The 17,640-nt window shown below is 39.2% G+C and overlaps 1 protein-coding gene across 5 annotated transcripts in view; it reads left to right on the top strand.

Annotated features, from left to right (window-relative positions):
• Positions 1 to 17,640, top strand: part of LOC149231330 (2-oxoglutarate and iron-dependent oxygenase domain-containing protein CP2-like) — a 186,222-nt gene that overhangs the window by 150,019 nt on the left and 18,563 nt on the right. The window lies entirely within an intron of this gene.

Raw genomic sequence — 17,640 nt, 5'->3', positions numbered from 1 at the left:
AAGATATATGCCAAATGTTGGACGTGGCCCTTTGAGAGGAGGAAGTTATTGAATATGGTTTTATGCTTGAGGAAGAGTGTCTTATTGATGCATACTTTAAGGATGGTGCCAAAGGAGAGCTTCATGAATTGAGAAGCATGTCCTCTAAGGATAATGAGGAAGATCTCAACCTCGAGAGCCCTCAGACATTGCCACATATAACTCCCAGGAGATTTTCTCCTGCTATTGTGAGCATCGGAAAGGCTCCGAAACACAAAGAGTGAATATAAAGAGAGTCCTACCAATGACTTTCTTCTTGAGGCATTTTATCAAAATCATGTAGTAAATACCTTGGAGATCATTCTTCGAGAACGAATGAAGGAGGTAAAGTCCTCCCTGTCTAAAGAAGAGAATGAATGGCATCCTAACCAACACCAAATATATAGTGAAGAATGGGAGAAGATCATGATAGTCAAATAAACAAAGAACCTATGAGTGACTTTTGGGGTGTTGTTTCCGGAGTTGGGTATGATTATAGAAATGAAGACCCTATGGTTTCTCACGTCCATAAGAATGAGCTCAGGGAAGAAGAAAATGCTCTGCCCCTTGTGAATAACAATGTTGGTCCTTATGAAGCCCTTCCTAGTGGTTGGAAATGTCTCTTCTTTATGTTCCAAAATGAATCAAGCAAAGAAGAGCCTTCCAAGATTGTGGGAAATTTTGATGACTCCAATATAGAAGAAATTGAGGAAGATGCTCCCCAGGCCATGCCACCGATAAAGGGTTTTTCTTCATGTTTGAGCGTTCCTACCCTACCCTGGAAATAGATGTTTGTGATGATATTCATTCCCCTAGTCTTGATGAAGATCTGCTTTCCCCTATGAAGGACCAGGAATCATGGTTTTTCCCCAAATACCATGATGAGTCCACTTCTTGTTTTCCCAATGACCAAAATAGTATTATCCTAAATATGACTGAGTCTTTCGCTCATCCTTACCCTAAGGATGATAGGCCCGAGATAGTTCTTCATCAAAGATTCGTATACTTGGTGATCAACATTTCCATCTCCTGGTTGGAGTATCAAATCCAATCCTCTCGACTGGTGTCTTTTCCCTCTTCCAGGGTTCCTTTCTATGGCATATGGCTCTCTTGTTTTCCCACCTCCCCCCTCTCAACTCCTCATATCATTATTCCCATTTGTATTGGCACGTATGTTGCAAAAATAATCATGGAAGCATGCATTCTTGTACTGATCAATTGACATGTTGGTTGCATTGGGTCTATGATTATACCTAGCACTTGGCATTGTATGTTATGCATGTTAGAGTAGGATGCATCACATGTTGGATTTGCATTAGAAATAACCTCATATGATATTTCTCATGGTAGATTAGATGCATTTAATTTAAAATTTTGCATATTTTATTTTTCGGTTGATTTTACGGCCTAACACTAAGCATGGGTGATCATAAGGCACTGTGAAAAGCATGCTGCCCCATGTGTTCAATCGTTGATATGTGTAGGTAACAGGTCTGTGGTAACCAAGAGATTGTTGGAGTTCTCGTGACCTCCTGTTCAAGTAGCTTCGTCCACGTTTCCGAGAGATCACGTCCCAATTGAAGCCAGATGTTACCCACCATTTTGTGGGTGATATCCTTAGGAGAATTTTTTTCTCCAAGATGGTCCTCAGCCGGTAGCCAATAGCCACCAACTAGCTCGTTGTGCCATTTCTCTGCCACCTAAGCCAACCATGAGGTAATTGAGTATTATAGTCCAGGGTTGTGGGGAAGCGCCTCGCCCTCACGATCCCAATAAAAAATTTCGCTCCCTGGTTTTTTGAGGAGCGAAATTGGGAGCATCACTCCCGCCTCTCCGGGAGTGATTTTTCCAACCAGGGAACGCTCACTCCGGACCACTTGTTGGAAAAATTGCTGCTAGTCGACGAAGAGCGAAGCCTGCGTGGTCGAGAGGGAGGGCGAAAGCGGCTTAGACTGAGGGGGAAAGGGAGGGAAAAGGGGAGATGAGAGAGGGAAGGGAAGGGGGCGGGGGATAAATGGACCCTCTCCTCTCCCATTATTCACTTCATCCCATTGAGAGAGAAAGAGAGTTTGGAGAGAGTTTGAAGCAAGGAGAGGAGCTTGGTGAGAGATGAGCTTGGAGGAATTTGAGGAGCTTGCAAGGGAGATTGGAGCTTGGGATTGGAGGCCAAAGAGCTAGGATCTACACTCTAATCTAGCGTTTTTTTTATGTTCATTGCTAAATATATATATTTTTTCTCTATTTCCCATTCCCATTCCCATTCCCGTTCCATTTTTTTTGTAGATTCAAAACTTCAAATTTCAAACATCATGGTTATATGGCTTGGCATTTTCTTCTTCTTGGTTCCTTTTTCGGTTATTATGGTGTTGGAGAGTAGAAAAAGGAGGGTTGAACATGAAGAAGAGGATGAAGAAGTGGGTTATAGTGGATTTGATCAAAAGCCCAAAGATGAGTTCCTTGGTGAGGAGGAGGAGAGTGAACATGATTCAACCCAAAAAACTAAACAAGACCAAACTCCATTGTGGAAATATGTCACTAGGCCTGAAGCAAGGAAAGGGGGTGGAACCACTAAATTTCACTGCCCCCATTGCAACAATAATTACATAGGTTCATACACCCGTGCCAGAAGGCACCTCTGTGGGAAAAGGCCATGGGATGGAGGAAAACAAATAGGAATCAAAACTTGTGCAAGTGTGTCAGCAATAGATAGATCCAAATACATAAGGGAAGAGGAGGAAGTCCAATACAAATCTAAAAAATCAAAGGGTTTCTTTGAACCAAGCTCATAATCACATGCACAAAGAACTCCTTCAACATCCTCCCATGGCAGTGGATATGGAGGCGTAGGGTCACCAAATATCTCTTTAAGACGTAGAACCATATTAGATTTTCTTGATGAAGGGTGTAGGAATGATGTGGATTCAAAAGTTTACCGGTTTCTCTATGCATGTGGGATATCATTCAATGTTCTTCGCTCACCTTATTGTTGGAAATACTAAGAGGGTGGGGTGAGGAGAGGGAGGGGTGAATCAGTATTCCTTTGCAATTGTTATTTTTACCAGTTAAATCATTTATATTTAAAACACAAAATGAACAATAGGAATAAATGCTTTTATTAATATAATCTGTCCAATAAATCAGGTACAATATATATAAGGCTCTGTTGCCAAGCAACTTGGTCTTTTGCGAGGTTCTAACGTCTAGGGTACCAAACCTATCTTCTCAAGGCAACAACCTTGTTTTAGGAGCACCAACTCCAAGGACACCAATCCTTCCAATTCTGAGGCACCAATCCCCCCAAGGGCTCCGACCCTATCTTGTCAAGGCTCCAACCTTGGATTTAGGAGCACCAACTCCAAGGACACCAAACCTTCCAATTCTGAGGCACCAACTCCAAGGGCTCCGAGCCTATCTTGTCAAGGCTTGTTTTGATTGTATTACACTGCTCTCAAAATCTTCTTCACTACGTTCTGTCAATCTACAACTTCACTATAGTCTCCATGCTACATCATCGATGACAACCTGTCTTCATATGAAGGAGTCTTCACAACTCTTCATATTGCCCACAGAGTCTGCAAAGTTACCTCATGATGATTTCAAATAGCCATCATGATCTCCAATAATGTCTCCAAGATCTGTTGATGCTTTTCAACAATATATCTTTGATAAGTTGCACTAAGCCTCAATGTCTGCACAAAAAACAATTCTCTATTTGAACCCATTGTTCTATTTGCCGCGGTAAGTGCTTCAGGAGTGACTGCTTCTCACTGTTCTTAGTGTCGCGATATCTTACTTCCAAGGATCTTACTCACAAATACTTCAATACTGGTGTAGTCTATTGCTCCTTTAAGGAGTCTTCACAACTCTTCATATTGCCCACAGAGTCTGCAAAGTTACCTCATGATGATTTCAAATAGCCATCATGATCTCCAATAATGTCTCCAAGATCTGTTGATGCTTTTCAACAAGATATCTTTGATAAGTTGCACTAAGCCTCAATGTCTGCACAAAAAACAATTCTCTATTTGAACCCATTGTTCTATCTGCCGCGGTAAGTGCTTCAGGAGTGACTGCTTCTCACTGTTCTTAGTGTCGCGATATCTTACTTCCAAGGATCATACTCACAAATACTTCAATACTGGTGTAGTCTATTGCTCCTTTCAAATGATGGCAGATCAAATCTTATTTCGCTTCACTGAATTGGTCGTGGAGTTATGATCTGTACTTCTCTCATTAATACATCACAGGTTCAAGCCTTTCAAAGATTAACCCATTCAGTAGAGTCGCTTGACCTTCGGCTTCCTTCTTCTTTTGCTAGACCTTCGGCTTCCTTCTTCGCTTGCTCGACCTTCGGCTTCCACTTTTGTTCGCTTGACCTTTGGCTTCTCGACCTTCGACTTCCTCTGTCTCTTCAAGTTCACGAGTTGTGAACTTCTTTATGCTCTATTTTTATGCTTGAGATAGATATTCAGAACTGAAGTGTTTTAACTCGTTTTTATACGAGTTTCACCAATGACCAAAGGACACGTCTATTGGAGGGATGCCGACTTGTATATTAAAAATATATATCGGAGAGTCTTTTATCCGTAGACTTGATTATTCACGGAAACCATATAAGAGCTGCTATACCCACATGGAGGTCCCACATGCCATGTCATCACCTTTAATCCTGCAATCGCAATTTCATGAGAATCGGAGTCATTCCTTTAATCTCGCAATCGCAAACTTCATAAAAATTGGGGGTTTTACAAGTGTGCACATGCTCTGTCTTCCGATGGAGCGGATGCGATATTTAATGAACTGTTTTTAATGAATCCATCGAGTCCACAATATTATCGCAATCAGAGGTTTTACACATCATCCCTTTGAAACTTGCGATTCAATGGATGCGATATTACATTATGTTATATTTTTGTAGTCAGGTCCGCAATAATATCGCAATCGTAGTTTTTAATGTGACATCCCTTTATAACTTGCGATATGAAAGTTCCGATAGGTGGATGCGATATTACATTAGGGCTATTACCATACACTGATCGAGTCCGCACATTATATCGCAATTGGAGTTTTAATGTGACAAGCCTTCATAACTTGCGACACGAAGGTTCCGATATGGCGGATGCGATATTAATTAGGGCGTGTTGTAATGGGACCATCGGGTCCACAACTTATATCGCAATCGGCGTGTTTTGAGCAGTGGCATATAATAGAAAACGCCGATATTATATATTGTTGATACGATTTCTTCGATAACTCTATTTATGCTCCTCCGCTATTTTCTTCCTATCGGTTCTTCTTGGGCATATATTACATGCGATACTTCCAATATGGCTCCTCCAATGTTTTCTTCTTTACTCCTCTAATATCGCTGTTGCTCTTTGTTCTTCCGATAGCACTTACCCTTGGGCATATGCGATAACCTGCTTCCTTGATGGCTTCTGATGAACTCTTCCTCTTATTCTTTGACTTCACGATGGCTTCTCCTCTTTGGCTTCTTGCTCCTGTTGCTTCACGGATGTACTGCTTCTATTCTGTCTATATATATATATATATATTCAATCCACTTGGGTCCTCCATCTCATCAGATCATCATATATCAAACTTTCATCACTATGAGCATTATGATCAATGGGCATCAATGGTCAATCATGTATCAAAGAATTTTCCATCACTAACACTTCCATATTGACATCAATGACAACTTAGATTAACAATCTCCCCCTTTTTCATTGATGGAAATATTCTTTTCCTTTCAACAGTCTCTCCCCCTTTGACATCAATGGCAAACGGGGTGCTCAGGGACTCCCCCTGTCGAACTGCTCCCCCTATCAAACTGCTTCTGTTCTTTATGAATAGTAGATCTTCATGGGCATGTTACTCCCCCAGTCGTGGTGCTCTTCTTTTTACTCAAGATAGAAGGATTGCTGCCTCATCATCAGCTAGCACATTGTCCCTTCTTTATGTCTCAAAAAATACTTTATCATGGCTTCAACAATGCTTAAAGATGCTCCATTTCAATGCTTCCAAATAGACTCCAAATAGCCATACACCAAATGTTCAAGTCCAAGTTTTTATGCTTCTGCAATCCGAATTTTGTTGTCTTCACAGTCAGAATTAAGGAGTCTTTATTATCTGAATCAGGAGATGATGCCACTGAAATTGCTATCTTTCTTCATATCCAAGTTCCTTTGTATCTCTGTGCTTCTTCTTAAGTTACTGAGCTATATTTGACTGCTCAACATTCTCCTTTCTATAGTCCTTTTGATGAGCCATCTTTTCCTTGTGTTCTTGTAAAAGTCTCTGCAAGTTATCTCCACTAGCAGATTTTGATATCCAATCTGTGACTGTCTTTTAAATTCTTTTTACTGATTGGCATCTTTTTGCAATGCTTCAGTTTTGTTAGATGTTGTCAACTGCTCTTGCTTCAAGCTCCACTCCCAGATGTATCTATTTGTTTGAAGGTTGCCTCTATTACTGTGCTTGATTTCCCTGTTCTCACATCATATCCCTGAGTCGAGACATTCAACTTCTGTAATACCAACAACATAGTTATTTTCCCTATTTCTCTAGCATTGGATGGCCTTCTCTGCTGCTCCAATTTATCCTTAGTGATCAAGTGGAAAACATCTTCAACAACAGTCCAAAGAATGGTTACAAGATCATGTTCTTCAATGTAGTGCTCCTGAGAAATGATCTTTATCAAAGAATGATTGTTAATATAGTTCATCAAGGATTTCATAAGGACCCTTTCACGAATAGCTTCTGCAATAATAATCAAGAATCACAAGCTCCCCCTAACTATATGCATCACCTTTTTTGGCAGAGTCTTCCCATCAAATGCCTAGATTGTGAAGATCAGGTCAATAACATGTGTTGTTGGCTGGAGAGTTCAAGGGACTTTCGGATTGTATTTGCTTCCATCTCCATACTTGTGTAACTTTCTTATCTGGCATAGTTCTAGCTTGAGAAGGTGCCCAAATCAAGTTACAATCACATGCCATAAGAATTCATGACTTCTTGCGAAATTGCTTCTCGGAGATTGAGGGGGATCAGTATAAGCCCTACAATCTTTGTCAAGGGACTTTCGGATTGTATTTGCTTCCTTCTCCATACTTGTGTAACTTTCTTATCTGGCATAGTTCTAGCTTGAGAAGGTGCCCAAATCAAGTTACAATCACATGCCATAAGAATTCATGACTTCTTGCGAAATTGCTTCTCAGAGATTGAGGGGGATCAGTATAAGCCCTACAATCTTTGCCATGTGTCCAAAGTTTGTACAAGAATAACAATAACCAAGAAATAAACTTTGGTACCTAGGAGATGGAGATTTCCTTGATGTACTTCTGAAGCCTTTTTGCCTTGGGATTCCTTGATAATATTCATTGCCTTTTGTATTCTTGACATCATATGCAAGTCTTCTTGGAGCGAGATTTCTTCCATTGTTGCCTTGACTCTTCTCCTTGCCTTTGTTGGAACTGGGAGCATTATTATTTCCATCAGGGTTCCTCATGTCCTTGTTGTTTGAAGCAATGTTGTAGTAATCGTTATCGGGATATTATTGGCGAGGGGAAAAAATCGGAAAAAATTGTAAAAAGCGGAAAAAAATCGGTAAAAAAATCGGGAAAAAATCGTAACATACAAAAATATTCATTTTTTTTCAAAATTTTTAATATCTAAAGCATCTACAACATAAAATAAATACATTGACACATAAATATGATAAAAGGACTAATATATAAGATGTGTAATATCATTTCTAGTGCTACATCACACATAACAGTGAATCATGTCCTGAATAGTAAGTCCTGATTCTTGAGTCCCAACTAAGCCTCAAAATATCAACAAAAAATATAATAATGTATCTCATATCATGAGTCATAATGTCATATACAATGAAATGAACCAAATAACTAAAGTCTAATACTACTGATATTCTCTGCCCCTCTAGATGTAGATGTCGGTGGAGTTGGCAGTGGACTCTGCTGTGCTCTAGAAGCTGAAGAACTAGGAGCTACAGGAGGTAGACCACGTCATCTACTGGTGACAGGGGTAGCCTGGGTAGGTTGTGTCACCTCCTCCCCCTGTTGCTCCTCATCATAAAAAAATCGGAGAATTTTTTTTATTTTTTGTTACCCCAAAGATTTTTTCCCAAAAAATTGCGATTTTTACGAAAAAATCACGATTTTTTAACCTTATTGCGAATTTTTGTGAAAAAAATTTAGCGTAAAAATCGGGCGATAATATCGCCAAACTCAAAAAATCATGGTTTTCCGATATTATCGCAATTTTCGCAACACTGGTTTGAAGTATGGTCACCCTTGCTTGAGGATTCACCTTCATAGCCAAGACCTAATTTATCAAATGGAGATCTTTGATGGCTAAGCATGTCATCCAAGGCTTGAGAGCTCTTCAATATTTTGTCCATCCCTTCAACCTTTTTCCTGAGGGAGACAATCTCTTCTTCCAATCTTTCACAATCATTATTCTTCTTAGCAAGTTGTTTCTCAGTTTCTTCCTTGATACGAGTAGCTTCATTTGCTTCTATTTTAAGGGAGATGATATCTGACTTCATTTTGAATATTTCTTCATTTTCTTTTGCTAGACTGCTCTCCATTTCTTCCTTGATTCTTGTAGCTTTACATGTTTCGGCCTTGAGAAGGTTGAGGTCGGATTTTAGTTTGAATATCTCTTCATCCTTTGCTTTTAGTTGGTATATCATGGTGTTTCTTTCCTTTTCTGCTTCATCAACCTGTCCTTCTGTGCTTACCAATGCTTTCATTGTCTTCTCAACTCCTTGTGCTAACTTTCTTGCTTCTTGTAGTTGAGATTTGAGAGAGGAGACCTCTACCTTGTATTGACCAATCTTTTCTTCAAGTTTGTTCACGCTCTTGCGCCTTTGTTCAAACTGACTTGACACAATATCTCCCCGTTTCTTTGCCTTATCCAATTGATTTGTCATGGATATGACTTCTTCATGATGCTTTCTTTTGTTTTGATGAAATTCCTCCCTAAGCTTGGCGAGTTCTTCATCTCTTTCTTGTACTTGAAGCTTGACAAGGTCAACTTCCTTCCTTGTTTGGTCATGGTCACTAGCTAGTGCTTTCTTTTTAAGTTCCTCGTTTTCCTTTTTCAAATTGATAATCTCTTCCATGGCAGCCATAAGTTTAGTGAGGAGATCTTCTTCAAAGTCTTTTTCATTCTCTTCATCTTCTAGGTCTTCTTTAGCCTTGATGTCATCAATCTTATCTTCAGCTTCCTTGATGGGCTTTGGAGTTTTTTCTTGTTTTCCATCATTTTCTTGACTAGAGATCATTGTGAACGCTCCTTTTGAGTGAAGATCATGAAGTTTATCCCATATGCCTTTTGCTGACGAGCATTTTTCAAAATTGGCCTTCATAGAATCAGGTAGCCCATTCAAGATTGCTTTCATTGCTCTTGTATTATATTCCTTGGATTCTCCATCCATCATGTTATCAATAATTACTGATTTCCAAACTTCAATATCTTGAGTCTTTAAGAAATTCCTCATTCTTGCCTCCCATATATCAATGTTTCCATTGAACAATGGAGCCTTCACAAATTGATTGACTTCGATTTCGATGTTGAGGGAGACACATCTTTAGGAGGATTGGAGACTTTCTTCCTTGGCTTCGCCATTTGTTTTCTAATGATTAATATTCAAGCTATTAGGCTTTGAGTGAAGACTCTGGCTCTGATACCAATTGTTGGAAATACTGGGGGGGGTGAATCAATATTCCTTTTCAATTGTTATTTTTACCAGTTAAATCATTTATATTTAGAACACAAATGAACAATAGGAATAAATGATTTTATTAATATAATCTTTACAATAAATCAGGTACAATATATATAAGGCTCTGTTGCCAAGCACCAACTTGGTCTTTTGTGAGGCTCCAACCTCTAGGGCACCAACTCTATCTTCTTGAGGCAACAACCTTGTGTTTAGGAGCACCAACTTCAAGGACACCAATCCTTCCAATTCTGAGCACCAACCCCAAGGGCTCCGACCCTATCTTGTCAAGGCTCCAACCTTGGATTTAGGAGCACCAACTCCAAGGACACCAATCCTTCCAATTTTGAGGCACCAACCCCAAGGGCTCCGACCCTATCTTGTCAAGGCTTGTTTTGATTGTATTACAATGCTCTCAAAATCTTCTTCACTATGTTTTGTCAATTTACAGCTTCACTGTAGTCTTCATGCTACATCATCAATGACAACCTGTCTTCATATGAAGGAGTCTTCACAACTATTCATATTGCCCACACAGAGTTTACAAAGTTACCTCATGATGATTTCAAATAGCCATTATGATCTCCAATAATGTCTCCAAGATCTGCTGATGCTTTTCAACAAGATATCTTTGATAAGTTGTGCTAAGCCTCAATGTCTGCACAAAAAACAATTCTCTGTTTTAACCCGTTGTTCTATCTGCCGCAGTAAGTGCTTCAGGAGTGACTGCTTCTCACTGTTCTTAGTGTCATGATATCTTACTTCCAAGGATCATGCTCACAAATACGTCAATACGGGTGGTCTATTGCTCCCTTCAAACGATGGCAGATCAAACCTTATTTTGCTTCACTGATTGTTCTTGGAGTTACGATCTATACTTCTCTCATTAATACATCATAGGTTCAAGCCTTTCAAAGATTAACCCATTCGGCAGAGTCACTTGACCTTCGGCTTCCTTCTTTGCTCGCCCGACCTTCGACTTCCACTTTCGTTCGCTCGACCTTTGGCTTCTCGACCTTCAGCTTCCTCTGTCTCTTCAAGTTGATGAGTTGTGAACTTCTTTATGCTCTATTTTTATGCTCGAGATAGATACTCAGAACTGAAGCGTTTTAACTCGTTTTTATACGAGTTTCACCAATGACCAAAGGACATGTCTATTGGAGGGAGGCCGACTTGTATATTAAAAATATATATCGGAGAGTCTTTTATCCATAGAATTGATTATTCACAGAAACCATATAAGAGCTGCTATACCCACATGGAGGTCTCACATGCCACGTCATCACCTTTAATTCCATAATCGCAATTTCATGAGAATCGAAGTCATTCCTTTAATCTCGCAATCGCAACTTCATAAAAATCAGGGGTTTTACAAGTGTGCACATGCTTTGTCTTCCGATGGAGCGGATGCGATATTCAATGAACTGTTTTTAATGAATCCATCGAGTCCACAATATTATCGCAATCAGAGCTTTTACACGTCATCCCTTTGAAACTTGTGATTCAATGGATGCGATATTACATTAAGTTATGTTATAGTGTTGTAGTGGGGTCCGCAATAAAATCACAATCGCAGTTTTTAATGTGACATCCCTTTATAATTTGTGATATGAAAGTTCTGATAGGCGGATGCGATATTACATTAGGGCTGTTACCATACATTGATCGGGTCGTCATATTATATCGCAATCGGAGTTTTAATGTGACAAGCCTTTATAACTTTGCAATGCTAAGGTTCCGATACGGTGGATGTAGTATTAATTAGGGCGTGTTGTAATGGGACCATCGGGTACACAACTTATATTGCAATCGGTGGGTTTTGAGCAGTGGCATATAATAGAAAACACCGATATTATATACTGTTGATATGATTTCTCTGATAACTCTGTTTATGCTTCTTCGCTGTTTTCTTCCTATCGATTCTTCTTGGGCATATTTACATGTGATACTTCCAATATGGATCCTCCAATGTTTTCTTCTTTACTCTAATATCGTTGTTGCTCTTTGTTCTTCCGATAGCACTTACCCTTGGGCATATGTGATAACTTGCTTCCTTGATGGCTTCTGATGAACTCTTCCTCTTATTCTTTGACTTCACGATGGCTTCTCCTCTTTGGCTTCTTGCTCCTGTTGCTACACGGATCTACTGCTTCTATTTTGTCTGTATATATATATTCAATCCACTTGGGTCCTCCATCTCATCATATCATCATATATCTAACTTTCATCATGATGAGCATTATGATCAATGGGCATCAATGGGCAATCATGTATTAAAGAATTTTCCATCACTAACACTTCCATATTGACATCAATGACAACCTAGATTAACATTTATTGGCATGAAATGGTTTTTGCCATAAATGATGCCCCCTAAAGGATACAAGAGCCCTGGGTATGACAAGGCTAGAACCATTGGACTTGATCATGAAAAAGCAAAAATATCACATTCTTTGAGTAGAATGACAAATTCTTGGACTGACCATGGGGTGTGCATTGTATTTGATGGATGGACAAATGTAAAAGGCAAGCCATTGATAAGTGTTCTTGTTGTGTTGGTTAGTGTAGTGGTGCCATCTTTCTTTTAGCATATGATTACTTAGGCAAGTTCAAGATCGACATCAACATTGCAAAACCATTACTTGAAACAATTGAATGTATTGGGCCATATAATGTCATCCAAGTCATCACTGATAATGCTGCTAATTGTAAGGCAGCGGGAGCAATTATTGAGTATAAATATCGCAACATATTTTGCTCTGGGTGTTTGGTTCACACAATGAACCTTTTAATGCTTGATATTATTAAGAACAAAAGCCAACAATACAAATGAATTGGTGATTTGTACAAGAGGCAAACAAATGATAAAATTATTACAAATCATAGCAATATCTATGGGCTTTTCCATAGTCACTCAAGATTGGCGCTGTTGAAGATTGTGAAGACTAGATTTTCTACCTATTACCTCACCTTCATGCACCTTTTGAAGGTAAGAGAGTCATTGGCTAGCATGGTATCAAGTCCACACTGGCAGTATTAAAGGAAAGGGCTACAAATGCAATGGACAAGCAAGGTTTTGAACAGGTGGAGGAGACCACTCTTGATGGTCAGTTTGGGGCACATATGAGGCAAGTATTGGAATTCACCTGCCTATTTATCACATGATTCGTTTTGCGGATACAGATAAACCAGTGATTGGGGAGGTGTATGAGATACCATGTTGGGGCAAATAAAAGATATTGTTCAAAAAGATGATCCCAACTTGTATACACTGATTCACTTTTGTGTGTGTACATGGTGGAACAAACTTAATGCTACATGCCTTGGCATATATCCTTATGCCAAAATACTACTCTCCAACTTGGTTGGGCCAACCTGTCCCTAGGGGTGGTGTTAGTGTCAAATTCCATACAGATCCAGAGGTATCTACAGGATATATGGAAGCATTAGACAAGTTGGTACCTGACAGGTAGGAGTGTGCTAATTTGTGTCTTGAATGAGGTAGATACTTCGGTTGCACTGGTTTGTTTGGTTCTTTGCATGCAATGGAAGATAAAGACATATTTGATGCTCTCATACGGTGGCATGGGACTTTTGCCAAAATTGTTAAAAAAAGCTGTTTCACAAGTTGTAAATACTTCTTTAGGTTGTTGAGTCTTAATTGTGATCGGACTTATGAGGATCGAACATATAAAGTTTGGGACAACCACCCAGAGGACGATAATTTGGAGGATGACACTATACATCAGATGACACTATACATTTTGAAGAATTAGAAGCAGAACTTATGAGAGAGAAAGATGAAGCAACAACCATGCCAACCCCACCATCCAGTAGCAGTGCTTGAGTTCCAAGTCTTGTTCCTTTGTTGTCGCCGCCTCCATGTACATCCACACGTGGAGGGCATTTGCCTTCTAGTTCTGGTCATGGCACTGTGCACGAGGAGACTCCTAGAAGACCACCACGACCTACTAAGAAATTAAACATTATTTGCGGTGGCAAGAGGAAGATGTAGATGATAGATTTGCTTCTTTTCTAGTTTTAGTAGTTTTAAGTTTTAACTTTTTCTAACTGTTGACTCTTTCATATTTATTATGATATTTTTTGTAAGCAATATATGACAATTTAAGTTTGAAGTTTGAAGTTGGCAATTATAACTCATTGGTAATGAATTATGAATATGATGCTTCGTGAAAGTTGAAAGCGGTTTTGTTTCATTTTATTTTATCACATTTCATTTCATGTTAGATATTATTTGTTGTAATGGTTACACTTAGCTTACAAGTAGAACTTTGGTGATCAATGATGATAAATGTTATATATTGAATTTTGAAAGCTTGAAACTTTAAGATTGATGAATCATGAGACTCAATATGTTGTATGTTACTAACTTGTGGATGTGGTTGATGAAGATTGTAACTTCTAGATGATTGTTGTTATATGGTTCAATCTATGTTTTTATATCTAACTCATCATTCTACATGCTTTTGTTGACATATGTGCATCAAAATATATAAAATATATATATTATATAAAAAACGCTCCCAGAATCGCTCCCAAACCGGGAGCTTTTAAAAATGTCGCTCCCGCTCTCGCTCCCAAGTAACCTTGTTATACCCTTTTTGGATGTTAACCTTGAATTCTAGTCCGGTGGGATCTCTTTTACTGACCATTTGGCTTTAGGGATGGTACTTCATAGGAAACCCTGATTTTGGTTGTGTGGCTCTCATCCACATATGTTTCCCCCTTTCCACTCATTATAATTCCATCATCATTTCTCCCACCTTCCTCCATTGGGTCCACATAGGGTTAACTCTCCCCTTCCCCTTGCCCACACCTTGGGTCAGACCTAGAATGATGCCCCAGAGGTTGATGTAGCTAAAAAGAAAAGTAAAAGCATAATTAACCACATTCAATAGGAAATGTACCACAAAATGCGAAGGATGGTCGGGACAAACACATTTAGCACGTGGACAAAAGCCAATACATAAGCTCTACCTCATCATCATGGCCATCGCCTTGGTACCTACAGGCTCTATGAGCTTCTTTCATCATATAAAAACCCATGATTGTCCCAACCCCTGGTGGGCAATGAACCACCCTACCTTAAGAGGGGGTATCCCTTGCTATATCTCATACATCATGCTTTTACCCCTTGAGCCCCGAGTAGTTAATTAAAGAAAAATCATACAGAGGCAAAAGACATATAAAGGAGGGTGGAAAAATCAAGGTTGGTGCACCTCATGTACCACAATTGCTCCCTCCTGTACATTATATACCCAAGTGTGGGCTTCTCCTTTACTACCTACCCTTGTACCCCAACATGTGGCCCAGGGTTGCCCCTTTTCATTCCCTACTCCATTCATCCACCTACCACATGTCACCACCTTTTAAAGGATGTACCTTGGACATATTATTCCCTTTAGAAGTAGAAACCACCTAATGGGATACTTGGTTAATCCCATTTGGAACTTGGAGACATGAGCACCTGCTAAAGCCCATTATGGAATGGCATACCATTATGAAGTCCCCACTTGTGGTCCATGGTTTGTAAGCTCTTTTACTTGATTTCCTTGATGACTAGTTGTACCGGAAGGCTAGGAGATGCATTGGATCTTATGCAGGATTCTAGGTAGCCGTAGAAAAAGTTCGATTTCCTAGCCTCTGCTACGCTGGTGTGACCTAAAGGCCTCCACCAAATTTGAAGAAATTCCGACAGTGGGATTGTGAGATATCCCAAGCCTTAGCTCTGAGATCAAACTTTCCCCTAGTGTTCCCTAGGCTAGTACATCATAGGATCAATTTACCTTTAACTGGAAATTCTTTTTTTGATCCTTTCCCCTTATTTAGGTTAATATCATCATAGGTTGCTTAACTCCCTCCCCTTAACCTAAGCTGGGTCCACTTGGTCCCATGTGGTCCCATACCTTTGAAAAGTCAATTCTTTAGGAACCTCTTGGGAAACCAAGTTCATTAAGGATTTTAGGGATTGGGAAACTCCTTTACAAGGCATATTCCTTAAACCTAGCCCTTGAATTCTCACCTCCTTCTCCTAGAAAACTTTGTACTCGAAGAGCAAGCAAGCTCCATTCTTAACCTCCTTCTAGGAAAAGGATCATTAAGGTCAGTTCACAATGCACATCCATTTGTTGGTTCATCTTTCACAAGTGACTTTCTATATACGGGTCTCCTCCCATCAGTGAAAGTCCCTAAAGAGTAGGGAGTCTTAGTTGAGGTGACTGTATGCTAAGTCTCCCTCGTCGCCCTTGACCTAGTAGTTGTCCCTTTAGGAGTCCCTTTTAGGCCCCTGTTAATTTGAGCGGTAACATGTACCTTTTCTAATTTTTCTCATAAAGTGCGGTAACATGTACCTTTTCTAATTTTTCTCATAAAGTGATTTTTCACCTCACTTTAATATTAGAAAAATATACTCAGCACTTTACACATAAAGTCGCTTTATAAAGTACAAGTGATTTAATATTAGAAAAAGTACATGTTACAACATTTCTAAGTACCTTTTCCACCCATGACGTTAATATAACTCATAAATATCATTGAGACAAAAGTAATTAATGTGCTCACTAGGGTAAAAGTGATAAAAGCATAGTAACACCTCTCCTTGTACTATTTTCAACACCAGCCAGCAGCCAGCGTATATGGATGGATATTTGGTTATGAATGGTGGTAAAAATATTGATATTGGTAGAGGCAACTGAATGCATCCAAGTGTTGAAATTATGTAGCTGCGGTCAGTATTTAAGTCAACAAAGTCAAGAAAAATTATTATTGTTTTCACTGTTCAAGTTGGCCCCAAGATGACAGGTTGGTCTCACCTCTTGAAGGGCCACCTGATTTGACTCATATATTGACATTCGATCCTCCTCATTTGGCATAGTCATCAGCAATTCGGATCTGCTGAAGAAGATTTCTGTTCACATGTGCAAAGGAGGAAGAAAACACTTTGACCAGTGATGTTTCACCTATTCTACTTCTGTTTGACTAATGTTGACTTGGGATTTCCTGCGCTGCATTGACTGAATCTTTGACTGGTTTGTTGGAGTGAATATTCTGACATTTTTGATTGAAGGTTGTCCAATTTTCTGGACAGAGATTCTGACATTGACTTTTCTATATTGACTGGCTTTGACCTTACCAAATTTTTGTGGATCAGCAGGGCCAAAATTTGGCCCCTTTGACCTCAGTTGACCAGGAGCAGCAGAAGGCCGAATTTTGGCCTCTTTGACCAGATTTGACTTGTGAGCAGAAGTTTGACTTTCTCTCTCTTTTGACTTGGTTTGACTTGGATATTTATTGTCGATGAGATGATATTTTGACTGGAAAATCAGATGTACATTTTGATTGAATTGAACAATTTCTCCTAAGAAAAGATTTGCTGGGTTTTTCCCTGGTTTGTGTTTTCCCAGGATAATTTTTTTTGTCTCGTGCATCATTGTTTTATTGTGATCTCTACTGCCCTACTGCATTTATGGTTGAAATTTTCTGAAGTGTAATTGCTTTATGATCTGAAATGTGTTAAGAAGTAATTGTATCATTGGAAGTAATTATCTGGCAGAAAATCTGTGCTTGTTTTAATTGCACTATAAAAATCAACACTATGTACAATCCTATAAATGTCATAACAAACAAAACGGTCAAATGTTGTTAGATATACTAACTTATTTAACAGAGGTATGGAGTTCGTTCTAGGAGGAAAAATCATGTGAACATTCGTTACTCCAATCATCACCAACGTTATGTTTTAGAATTCCTAATTTTCCATGGTAGTGTTCCTTATATCCTATTCTCTACATTCGTAACTACCTATATGGTGAACTAGTAGTTTGCAGTTGTCTCCATTCTGCCATTTGCAT

This window comes from Pinus tabuliformis, chromosome J (genome assembly GCF_031772625.1).
Source record: "Pinus tabuliformis cultivar Carrire ecotype Pingquan chromosome J, CPIR1, whole genome shotgun sequence".
Lineage (NCBI taxonomy): Eukaryota > Viridiplantae > Streptophyta > Pinopsida > Pinales > Pinaceae > Pinus > Pinus tabuliformis.
The sequence above is the reverse complement of the archived record's forward strand: the minus strand, read 5'-3'. Positions and strand labels throughout refer to the sequence as shown.